Genomic DNA, 13,337 nt, shown 5'->3' with positions numbered 1-13,337 from the left:
AATTGCTCTGTGGCTGCTATTATTCTGTGTTTCCTTAGAAGTGTGGGTACTGTCTCTCCTTTCACGAAGCATTTTCTTCCATCCTGTTCATTAAATGTCTCAAGTTCTTGAAAAGTGCTCAATTATTTTTCTGTCCTCTTATATATATTCTTTTATAATTGTGCTTCTTTTATTCATCTTAAATGTGAAATTGGGCACTGCTTTAATCTCAGTTTTGGAATGTCAAAGGGAAAAGACTCAGAAAGCTATTCTGACAATACTTGTATCAAAATCCAAGGAATATTCAGCTGTAAGTCTTAGGTATCCAGAATCGTCATTAAAGTATACATCTTCTCAGTCCAAATGCTTTATTTTCAGGCAAATGCTAGAGTTTATGTCTTAGCTAATAATACAAGATGATTGAGAGGTTTTTCTCCCTAAGGGAAGAAGTGTCATATACATGTTGGTAATACCAGGACTTCTAAGTGGATAGAAAAATAAATTGTTAAGCATAAAACACAGTTCTGGGGTACATTTTGGTAGATGATGTTTACATAGATTACTTTAAGACTGAGTCATAAAGGTCACTGTGACAGAAATATTAATTTGATCATATAAGTGAGAAAAAAGTATTTGAGTGAGACAGCTATTTTTCTTTCTTGATGGAAAACTAAACATGTTGATTTGTTCATCAAAATTCAGAGGTACACTGTTTCATTATTTTTGACAACTAATATTCAAAGCTTTCTGTTTTCTATTTATCTTTGCCTTTTAACAAATTATGAGTATTGGTTCAAAAAGAATATGTTTCATACAGGTAAAAACGTGATGACACTCTTTAAAATAGTGTGTGACTGAATAAATATAAACAAAGGACCATATTTCTAAATGCAATGATATTTCTCTATAAGAGAAGTTCTCCATTTAGTAATTTTTTTCTGACTGTATAAAATTAAAGTAGGATAGTTCTCTACGTAATATATAAAACTCACGTAAAATCTTAAATTACAAAATGCCTCCATGTATATTGTTGTCTTCCATTCTCACAAATCTACATGAAGTAGAAAATGCAGGCATTTTTAATCTCCATTTACAAATGTAGGAATTATGACTCAGGAGGATAGAGTCAGCCACATGGTGGTACATAGCAGACATAAGAAAAGAACCTGATTCTTCCAAAATATCAATGAGGTGAGAAGAAAAATGATAGAGTTAAAAGTATAAAAAACAAATATAGGAGAGAAAGAAAAATATAGTGTGGTAAAATGAGAAGAAAGAATGAAAAATGCAGTATGTCTAAGGCTTCTAGAGGGATGCAGTGGAGAGGGAAGGGTCCCTAATTCTCAAAGCAGAGATATGGAGTACTGGTGGGATACAGTTTGGAGAGGTAGATGAATACTCTTTCTTCCAAGCAAATAAATAGGGAGACAAAGATAAGTTTAGAAATTCTCAAGAATTATCTTTTTGATTAGTTAAACATACACTTATTTTAATGTTGCTGGGGACCTGTAATAGGAATAATAAAAATAAGAATTTGAAATTTCTTCTGGAGAATGAAGTATTTCTAGTACAAAATAGAGTTGCCCTTGAATACAGGTGCCATGGACATTATAAAGTTGACTTAATAAGATAAGAGGCCTGATCTGACCCCCAATGGCTAGGCCCATCATCAGTGGTATAGAGACCATAATCTTAGTCGAGCCAGACAGAGCTCAATCAACAGGCTGGAATAATTGTGCATTAGGCATTTTGGGGTTGTGAGAAATCAAGATTAATTCAGGCTTATTTGAGTTAATGTGGATATATTGAAAACATATAGGAAAGTAAGGAAAAATAAGAAGCTCATCAACCAAGGAGTAACACTGCAGTTTCAGGGTCAGTGTAGCTCTGGGAATCATTTTCTTAGCTGCAGACATCTTTTTGATTCTCTACTTCCCTGCCGATTCTCTTCGTATCACATTCATACAGCCTGAGTCAGAGGGATGTTATTGGCAGAGCTCATTGCCTTGTGGTACAGAATGGTCATGCCAGGCCACTTAAGTGAGCTATTAGAAAAACTTGTAGATGGTCTCTTGTATCAGTTTCTATCGTCTTTATATTATAAGGTTCAGTTCAAAAGCAGAACAGATTATAAGTAGTAACCTCATATTGCTTCCCCAAATGAGTGGCTCTTAGCATGTTTTCCTCCAGAGAATATGTGGGGAGTGTCAGTCAAGATGAGACCCACAGCTTCTCCTGCTCTGTTTGGGTGAGCTATTTGAGGAGAGCCAAGCAAAAGGACAGAAGGCAGAAGCTAGAACTTGGGACTGAGACTGCACTAGGAATCCCCCCCCCTACACACACACACAGAATTTAAAGTTGCTCCATCAGCTTCAGACAGCTGACAGCAGCTTTTTATCTGGAAAATATTTTGCCTCATGTTTTCTAAAACTCTGGAAAATCATTCAACGTGTCAGTGAAGCTGAAGAGATGGGCTCTTTGATATGTAGCAGCAGATTGGAAACTCTTCCACTCTTCTCAGCTGTCAAGGTGGGAGGAAACTTTTCAATGTGCATCATCACAGAAGATATTTCAGGACATGATTATCTTAGAAGTTTAAGAGTAAGATGCTTCCAAGGCCAAAGACTTGTTAGAATCTGAAATATTTGGTGAATTGAAGGGCATCAGAAGCGAAGGGCACTGTTGCTCACTCATCCTACCAGACTGAATGAGGATATACACATCAGTTGCACAGGCAGCATAGTTGAGAGTAAGGACTTTCAATAGGTTTTATTTCACACATCAATTTGAATCAAATGGCAGTGGCTTCTTACAGGTATTCTTGAAGAAAAGTAGCTATGCTATCACTATTGCAAGGGTCATGTGTGGACCAGGAGCATCAGCATCATCTGGGCTTCGCCCAAGACTTGTCGAATGAGAATCGGTATTTTCAGTTGTGGTAAAATGTGCATAGCAGTAAAATTTACCATCTAAACTAGTTTTGAATGTTCTGTTCATAGTGTTAACTACATTCCAATGTTGTGCAACCAATTTCCAGAACTCTTACATCTTGTGAAACTGAAACTCTATGCCTATTATACAACAACTGCAATTTGGATGAACCTTGAGGACATTATGTATGCTAAGTGAAATAAGCCAGTTGCAAAGAGACAAATGCTATATAATTCCACTTTTATGAGAACCTGTATTTTAACAAAATCCTCACATGATTCCTTTGAACATTAGGGCACTAATTTAGATCACATCTCTGGGCTCAGTAGATATGAGCATCATAAAAGGCTAGCAGCACAATTATTGGACTTTTTATCTGTGGTCGAGGAGAAAGAACTTGGATTTTGAGTTCAAATGGATTTGTTTTATAATCCTAGCTCTTTTGCCTACCAGCCATTTGATAATGCGTAATTTAAATTCTCTAAGCCTCATTTTAAAAAATCTGTGATATGGTCATGATAAAAACCCATTATGGGTTTTTTTCATGATGGTTAAAGGAGATACATGCTAAGTATTTATTGCAGCCCTTGGCACATATTAAGTACACTTAGTAAATAAGTCACTATTATTGCTATCTGGATCAAAAACACTATCATTAATGGCCTTGCAAAGTATTTGGTATTCTACCAAGATAATAAGTCCTTGAAATTTATAGAATCCTGACCTAAGAGAGCAATCTCAAATAAACATATTGAACGTGATTTAAGGACATGGACATTATGAAAGTCAAAGAGCTGTGCAGTTTCCAATAATTTAGAAAGCCATCATATAGAAGACTAAATATAAGGCACCCAAATAATTCCAGAATTTGCTTCTTTCTGCCTCCAGAAGGAGAATACTCACAACCAATCCAGGAAGCTATTACAATTACTCAAAGTTATCAACTTTAATTTTGAAAGTATTTTAAGTAGTATTTTTTTCTCCTAATGGAGTTTGAATTAGTTCATCTCCCCTTTTATTCCTGGAAACAAAAAGTGTGGTAACCATTAGGTATGCCAGAGACACACTCCAGCTTAAATAAGAATTCAGTTCCCTTAGATCATTTTACCATGAGCACCAAACAACCTTTTCGTCTTTTATTACAGCCTCACATGTGTGATGCTGGCTAATATTTCTGTAACAAAATTTCCTGAACAAATTTTTTATGCATCTCAGCTTTACACCTATTAGCTTGTTTAGTCACCACATCTCTAATTTAGATCTGATACTTGTTTTGTCTCTGATCCAATGTGCCTAAAGCCAGTATTTTAGTAGCCAGCCTGGGTTTTCCCAATCAATGACAGAAGCTTTGCTTAAAACGTGGAGTAAAAATATGTTATTGCTTGTGAATAGTTCAATTTTTATTTGATTTATAAAGATACTGTTTTAAAAAATTATCCTAGAGGTGATAGCAGTGAAAAATCAGGGAAAATATTAGCATTGGATTTAGCATGGATAGGGAATTTGATTCCAGAGGATTAAGAGCAAGAAAAAAAAAAAAGTTAAAATAACAAAATTGCTAGAAAGACTTCTCAGGAAAGACTTCTCATGAAAGGTAAAATTAAATGTTATGGTGATAAGTTATGAGAAAAAAAAGCCATGGGAATGAAAAATTGAGGCTTTACTGTTAAAGAAATAGAATCTGCCATAATGGAAATAAAAATTGTTTTATTTTGAAGTCAATGTGTGTTGATTAAACTGTGTGTTAAAGCAAAACAAATTTTACAAAAGGATACACAAACTTAACTCTAACACCTAAATAAGTGTGTATCAATTCAAGAAGACTCTTGAACAAAATAGTATATTAGATTGAAAATTATGCAATCTCCTTAGGTGAAGAGCTATACTTATTTTATAAATTACATGCACTTATATATGTATGTATATGCACATTAATATGTCTGTATGCATAAAGAAATAAAAATAATAACATATATATTTATATGGAAGTAGACCTCTTTAGCTAAACATATATATTTTTTAAAGATTTTATTTATTTATTTGACAGAGATAGAGACAGCCAGCGAGAGAGGGAACACAAGCAGGGGGAGTGGGAGAGGAAGAAGCAGACTCATAGCGGAGGAGCCTGATGTGGGGCTCGATCCCATAACGCCAGGATCACGCCCTGAGCCGAAGGCAGACGCTTTAACTGCTGTGCCACCCAGGCACCCCTAGCTAAACATATTTTATGTTATTTATGATATAAGCCAAATGGTAAATGCTATTGTTTTTCTTTCTTTTACTAAGTTTACTTTTCTATTTGTAGAAATCTTGACAATACGAATGGTTCCATCCACTTTTTAAGACACTAGGGTGTAACTCTATGCATTGCCAAAATTTTAGGAAGAAAAAGAGATTTATTGGGAAGAGTGGAGATTTTTTTTTCATGAAACGCTAATACATAATGTTGGTTACTTGTAGACCTTCAGAAATATCACACTCATTCATTTTACCACTCAAAACCATGAATTAAATCTTAAGATGAGGTTCAATGTTAAGCCACATAATAAAGAACACCTATAATTGTCATCATAATATTGTGAAGTTACATCACGAAACAAATGATTTGTTTAGGAATTCCTGCTGATAAAGTGAATGACCTCTGTTACATAGATTATTAGGAAGGAGGGGTTTTTTGTTTTTGTTTTTAATTTTTTCTCTATATCTGTTTGTTTTCCTGAAGTAGGTAAGAAAACTACAGGTAAAAATAGTTTATTCATACAGAATAATGTTATTTGTTATAAGTTAGATCATTTTTCTTCTCAAAGAGGAAAGTTATAAATAGAAGTATAACCTCAATTTGTCTTTTCATATGATTTTTTATTCTGCTCTGGATTTCCATCTAATATTGTTTCCCTTTAGTCTAAAAACTTCTGTTAGCAATTCTCATACAGTAAGTATGCTGTAGACAAATAATCTCAGGGTTTTTTGGGTTTTTTTTTCTGCCTAAATTTTTTTTTTCTTCTTCTTTCTTGTTGAAAGAATACATATGGATGCAGAATCCTTACCCCACATTTTTCTCTGGCATTCTGAAGATTTTATTTCAGTGTCTTTTAGTCCCATTGTTTCTAATGTGAAGTCAATCATTATTTTCAATTAGTGATCACCCAATGTTATCTGTGCCCGCTCTACTGTTCTCACATTTTCCTCTTTTTCTCTGATTTTTGGCACTTGGATTATAATGTGCCTAGGTGATTTCTTTTCTAGAATTTATCTTGCCTGTAGTTTGTAAAGTTTCTTAGATCTGTGGCTTTATGCTTTTCATCAATTTAAAAAAATATTATTTCATACTTATTCAAATAATTCCTTTGTCTTCACTCCTTTTTTCTCTGGCTGTAATTACATGCAAGTCAGACTATTTGTTATTTCACACATATAATTTGCTCTGATCTTTTATTTAGTTGTTTTTTTTTTAATTTCTACTGAATGTCTTCAAATTCACTGATCTTTTCATTCTTATTAATCTGTTAAATCCTTCAAATACATTCTTCAGTTCTACTATAGTATTAATTTTATTTCTAGCAAATCAGAATTTATACATTCAATCTCTGTTGACAAAATTTTTCTATTTACACATGTTGTCCACTCTCTCCCTTTAGATCTTTTAACATATTACTCATAGCTATTTAAAAGTCCCTGTCTGATAATTCCAGCCAATGAGCCCACAATAGGGGTGCTTCAATGGATCACTTTCTCTTTTTGACCATGAGTTACATTTTATTGCATCTTCACCCGACTCATTTTTGTTGTTGTTGTATGTTGGACGTGTGTGTAAAAGAATAGCAGATATTGTAGTAATGTATCTTTCTCCTCAGAAAATTTTATGTGTTTTTCTGTGAGATTCCTAGTTTGACAAGGTGGGGAAAGATTGAGTCAATCTAATGTGGAAGTATTTGGGATCTGAGCTCTCTTGCAACTTCAATTCAGTTGCCCACAGGCTTCATATATTTTGAGAGTGACATTAAGACTTTGTTTTCAGCAGGGCTGGGATCTGAACAGGATGAAACCTCTCAAGACCTTGTGGTGTTTTACAGATAGCTTCTAGATTTCCAAACTCTGGAACATTATCTCTGCTTTGTAGTCTTGCTGATGACCTTTTGGGTTACTGGAGAGTTCTTATTGCTTTCTAGTCTATGTGTGCCTCAGGAAATCTCTCACTGCCCTGCTGCATTGCCTTGAGGCTTTGGAGGGTTGCTACAGAGAGCTCCATGAAAACCCAGGTTTTCTGGTGGAAATTATGTTAGCTCTCCTGCTTGATCCCTGCCCTTCTAAGACTGCACAATGAGCTCCATTAAAACCCAGAGTGCCTTGAAAGATTTTTTCTCAATTCTGTCATGACTCCAGCCTTTTCACACTCTCAGTCCCATGGGAAAGATTTGTGAATGGAGATGGACTCACCTTCTGACCAAGGTGCCTCAACATGCTAACCCACCAAAGTCACTGCATGGACATCAGACATTTGTTAAAAGTTCAATTGGTTTGTCCTTCCCCACATCTACCACAAATTCTTCCTCCTCCTGCTTTCTGCCAGAAATGAAAGTAATCATTAGTTTGTTTATTTCTATGAGTTGTTGTTATTCTTAGTATGGAGTAATAGTCTCTTAAGATTTTCTATATGCTAAGTTTTAGTTTTTTATTTGACTTCTAAGATAGTGAGATATAAGTCAGTTTAGTTTTGAAATTGCCCTTAATCACAAAAGAGTTTGGAAATATCTTCAATTTTACAAGTATTTCAAATGTTAAAGATGGAGTGTCAGAGGAACCAGAAAGTGGCAGAGATAGTTCCAAAAATTAATATGACTAGAAAAAGTTTCCTGTGACAAGTTGTAAATTAATTAGATTTGGAGTGGATGCACTTAACTTTTAGTTTTCAGAGTCTCAGTATATTGTGATTCTGCTTGACTTTGAAGCAAATAACAAAAGCAGGAAACCGAATAATGATATTTTTTTAATGAGTTGTTTTTAGACTCCCTTCTCTCTATCAAGGTCTTGTTTTGCTAGATAGTTAGAACTTTAAAAGTTGTAGCATCTCTTACAGCTTTCAACTAACAAATTAAATAAATAAATAAAGAAATAAGATCACCAGTTAATATTTTTATACCAAATTATACTTTTTAACTTAAAAAAATAAAAATTTTCTCTTAAAAATCATTTTCTAAATCTCCAAGTTATTTAATCAAAGTTGTAGTTGTAAGAAATGGTAAAAAAATTATTGCATACATTTCATTTCTTTTTTTCTTCTTAAAAATATTTATTACCAAAAGAATTTCAGTACATTTTCTACATCTAGGATAAAATGCCTGCAGATATACTCATAAGAATATCATTCTGGAAAGAGTTAATAGAGAAACAAAGATATTGTCTTAGACTTAAGTTATACAAACACATTTACCATTCTTTCCTGGGATAAAGGCCTTCCCAAGTCTAATGTTCATTGAATACTTAATGAAAATCCCAGATATTTTAGTACTTTTTTTTTATTATAGCTGTTATTTAAAGGTCTGAAACTATTAATGTACTTGGTTAAGCTTTAAATTAATGGTTTACTTGTTTTATCTTTCAGTGTCAGTATTTATACTGAAGTACTCACTGTACTAAAAATTATTACAGTAAGTAGTGACTTAAAAAATATAAAGACTAGAACATTGTTGAATATGAAGCATGGATTACATATGGAAATAAATGGAATTTTTTATATGATGCTAGAAATGTGTACTTCCTGTTTCTCTCCCTCAAGAGTAAAATTATACAGGCTCAGGTTTCAGTGACCAGCCACTCTCAAGGTGACTTTCCACTCACAGAATAAATTTGTCTTCTCTTCCTTCCATCAGTCCTTCCTTCCTTCATTCATTCATTCTTTCTTTTGTTCTCTCTTTATTTCCTTCTGGCATTGCATTCTGAGACTCTATCTCAATTCTTTCTGCTGGAATTTATTTCACCATCTTCTGTATTTCATACATTTCAAAACTTTTTACGGTACTCAGGTTCCACCTGGTATAATCAGTAGTTCTACACGTTTACTTTCTGCTTTTGGTTTGTAAACTCGTTGACAGCCGAGTCCTAGCATTCATTTGATTATTTTATTTTAACAAAAACTAATATAATACTAATAATATGTTAAGTGATGTTCTAAATATTTTATATCCATTCATTTAATCACCATAACAATCTTATTGACTAGATACTGTACTTATCTCTATAATAAAAGTATCATTCATCTTCTAATCCTCCTAGTACCTGGCACATAAGATATGTCCATTAAATGTTGAAATAAACTTCAATTATTTGTTTAATGATACAAATCTATTTAATGTCAGTGTTTTTGAAACTCCATTACATATAAAGATGACTAATCCGGTTTTTTATTCCACAATCAAATCTGGTTACATGACATAAACAGGGTAATGGCTTCTTTTCCTGGAAAGTGCAGGCACATCAAGATATGATCAGGATATTGTGCATCAGTTGGTATTTAATAATATGTAGGCATGCAGGAGGAATTCAAGCATTCTAAGCAAAGGGAAAAAAAGAGATGTGACATACCTGGAGAACTACAAAGTTTGGTGTGGCCAGACCAAAGAATGAAGTATATAAGCAGAATAAAAAGAAGTAGGCATGAATTACTTTGTTGATCCTCTTTTATGCCATACAAAGAAGTTCAGATTTAATCCTGACCTAATTTTTTCAAAATGTATCCTAGGGATCACTGGTTCTGTGTGGTGACCATGGAACAATAAATAAATCTGAACAAAAACAGAAAGAAATTCTGTGTGCTATAATATATTTTGCACTTTGAAAGAGAGCATAAAAGTATTTTGGAACTTTTAAAAGTTCTCGGAATCATTGCAGTATAGAAAACTATTTACTCTTATTTTAATATAGAATTCTCTCTATATATCTGATGACAGACTTGTTTTTAGTGTAGTTTCAATAAATACCTACAGAACAGATTTGAGAAAACATGTTAAAGATTTCATCAAGTCTGTAACATGCTCAGACTAGTATTCTAGAAGGTTCTATATAAGTGGCAGTATAAAAATGGATTGAAAGAGGCAAGGTGAAGGTACCTGGTAGGAATTTTTTTTATTATGTCACCCAGGAATAATTACTAAGAGAGAAATGCTGAGAGCCCTAAGGTAGCTGAGATGGATGGGAGTAGATTCTTTTAAGATATAGTGCAGAGTAAAAGGAGTTAGTACCAGACATGTAAAAAGGAACTCAGTGATTTTCAGATTTTTGATATGAATGACTGAGTAGATCTTTGCCATAAAGAAAAATAGGATATTCACAGCAAAACATAGTCAAGGAGAAAGGTAATGATTAAATATTGGTATATGAATTTGAGTCCTTGTGGAACATCTGGGTAGAACAATCTAGGAGCAACTGGCTTTTAAGGAGTAGGTGAGGTCATGAAAGAGAAGTAATAGAAGAACCCTGGGATTAAGAGACATAAAAAAGACTATTCAATAGCCTCTTGTAACACAAAGGAGGTTCAAAAGCATATAGAGATGGAGAAGACAGGGAGGGAGATAGTTACAGAAAAGAGCAGACCAAAAAGTCCCTGGTAGCTGGCTGATCTGAGGGAGGAGGTTTTGGGAGGAAGGAGACATGAACACTTGGCAATGAATGAACACAAGCGGTGAAAATGAAAACGTAGAAGAGCATAAAAGAGGGGCACCTGGGTGGCTCAGTCAGTTAAGCATCTGGCTCTTGGTTTTGGCTCAGGTCATGATCTCAGGGTCATGGGATCGAGTCCCATGTTGGGCTCCGCATCCAGTACAGAGCCTGCATATCCCTCACCCTCTGCTTCTCCCTCTGCTTGCGTTCTCTCTCCCCCCTCTCCCAAATAAATAAATTAATAAACTCTTTAAAAAAAGAAGAAGAAGAGCATGAAAGATACAGCAACCAATTTTCATACTTGAGAAAAATATTTTCATTTTTCATGGAGTCATTTAAACTGCTGATGCTTTGTTGTAGAATTGATATTTTATAATACAAACTAATTTTTTACATGCTCTAGGACTGTGGTTCTATGAGTTTATAAATGCTTATATCTACATATACTGGGATCTGTTTGGAACTTTGTGCTGCTTAAAGATGCCATAATGAAAGAATTCTCAATTTGAGGTAAACAGTGTTTTCTTCTAAATGATTACTTTTCAGTATCTTGGTATGCTCCTTGTGATCCTTCTATTTTTTCCCCTGTATTACACTTAAAATTTTAAGAATTTGTATCTCTTCTATTGGAGATAGAGGTAAAATGTTGCAAAACAAAAACGTACTTTGTATTCCCTTTAATGTTCATTTTTTGTTCTTGGTTTCTCATTAAATACTATATATAAGATGTACTTTATTTTATTTTTTATGGAAAGGAAAGGAAATCTTAAGCTAATGAACAAATCTCCTCTTTAATTACCCTAAGTATTTGTTTCATAGTCACTTCCACTGAATTTTACCCATAGTTTTAAAAAATAAAAAAAAAAATTGAAACGTCACTTTAAGGTATCAAGATATCAGAAATAGTTACATAAATGATTAACTGCTTCAAATATATATAGTCAGGGAAATAAAAATGCCTCAGAATTTCTACTGCAGTTTTTATTTGAAGAAATGGGCTTGCAGGCATCATCTTATTTTATTAAAATCATTGCATAAAAAAGGAACAGAAGAAGGCCCCTGGGCCTGGCATATCAACTACATTTTGTCTTACTCATTTCCATTTTCTATTCCCCTTTTGGTTGTTATTTAAACCAGACAATAGAGCCCTGCCATATGTTGAACCCAGCAGCTCTCACCTAAATGTGTTTCTGTTTCAAATGTAAGATCATTTGTTGACTGTTGAAATATTCAGTAAATCTCTATATTTTATGTGGCTCTTGGGCTTGTTGTACTTATTTCTCTTTAATCTACATGTTTCCACTTATCTCTGGCAAAAGCATTCCAAATTTATGAAAGAGACTTTTGAAAAGTTTTTTGTTTTTTGGTTTGTTTTTTCTCTTCTTTCTTTCTTTCTTTCTTTCTTTCTTTCTTTCTTTCTTTTTCTTTTCTTTCTTTCTTTCTTTCTTTCTTTCTTTCTTTCTTTCTTTCTTTCTTTCTTTTTTGTTTTTGTTGTTGCTTCACTTAAAGGATAATCAAGTATTTTCAAACTATGATCCCCAGCATGATATCTGCTTTCTTGATATCTTATGAATAGAATGTGGTATAAAAATATAGTCTGGCCACTTAGAACTTAAGAGTAAATTAGTCAATATGATTGTGTAGCTCAGTATTGTCCTTGCCTTAAGAAGGATGCATGCTGGGGCGCCTGGGTGGCTGGGTAGTTAAGCTTCTGCCTTCGGCTCAGGTCACGATCCCAGGGTCCTGGGATCAAGCCCGCATCGGGCTCCCTGCTCAGGGGGAAGCCTGCTTCTCCCTCTCCCACTACCCTGCTTGTGTTCCCTCTCTCGCTGTGTCTCTCTCTGTCAAATAAACAAAATCTTAAAAAAGAAGAAGAAGAAGAAGAAGAAGAAGAAGAAGAAGAAGAAGAAGAAGAAGAATGAATGAATACTAAAGAGTAAGGGGAAAAAGTCTGGATGTTGGGAAATTTGGCTTCAAGTTTCAGGCAGGCCATGTAATACTTGATAATATAAGTAATTTAATTCCTTCAATTTATTTAGAGACCTAAACTGAAGAATAACTATATTCCTTTTACTTCCCAGATTTTTCTTCTTATCCCTTATTCCCAAAGATGATCAGTATTTAGGATATAATTCCAGCTGTGATGATACTCTAAAAAACAGAATCTTTAAACTATTAAAATGTAGGATCCTATGTACATTGCATACATACAAAATAATGTGATACATATGGTACAGCGCATATTGTCAATATGTAATTTGGCCATCATCTAATTTTAAGTACCTGAAAAAAATAATTTTCTTTAAATAACTTAGATCTATTTAATTTTTATCCCAATATTTTAAACTTTGAATTAATTCAAAGGTGATATTATTGAATGCATTATCTGGAACTAATAAGTACTTTATACTCTTTAAAAATTAATGTTACTGTGGCAAAAATTTTGATCAGAGATTATATATCTGTATGTATGTATATTTGTGTGTGTGTATGTGTGTGTGTGTGTATGACAAAAATCACATATTTCCTATGTATAAATTGGAAGAAGCCTTTGTCATGGTTACACCCAAGGAAAGTTAAGCTTTTATAAGTGATCTTTAGCTCCATAGCTCTCTTAACACGTTTCCTGGAAGATAAGGAAAGAGTATAAAGATGCAAAATTAAATAACACAGATTAGAAAACAAAAGACAAATAAATACTAGAAGGGGAAATAAGCAAAAACACTACCCAGTCATGGAAATCTCTTTGTTTAACTAGATAAAAATGTAAT

The 13,337-nt window shown here is 33.7% G+C and overlaps 1 protein-coding gene across 1 annotated transcript in view; it reads left to right on the top strand.

Moving 5' to 3' along the window:
* EYS (eyes shut homolog) overlaps positions 1-13,337 on the top strand; it is a 1,472,707-nt gene that overhangs the window by 798,579 nt on the left and 660,791 nt on the right.

The sequence above is a fragment of the Ursus arctos genome, unplaced genomic scaffold, assembly GCF_023065955.2.
Source record: "Ursus arctos isolate Adak ecotype North America unplaced genomic scaffold, UrsArc2.0 scaffold_29, whole genome shotgun sequence".
Lineage (NCBI taxonomy): Eukaryota > Metazoa > Chordata > Mammalia > Carnivora > Ursidae > Ursus > Ursus arctos.
Note: the sequence above shows the minus strand (reverse complement) of the source record. Positions and strands in the feature narration are given on the sequence as shown.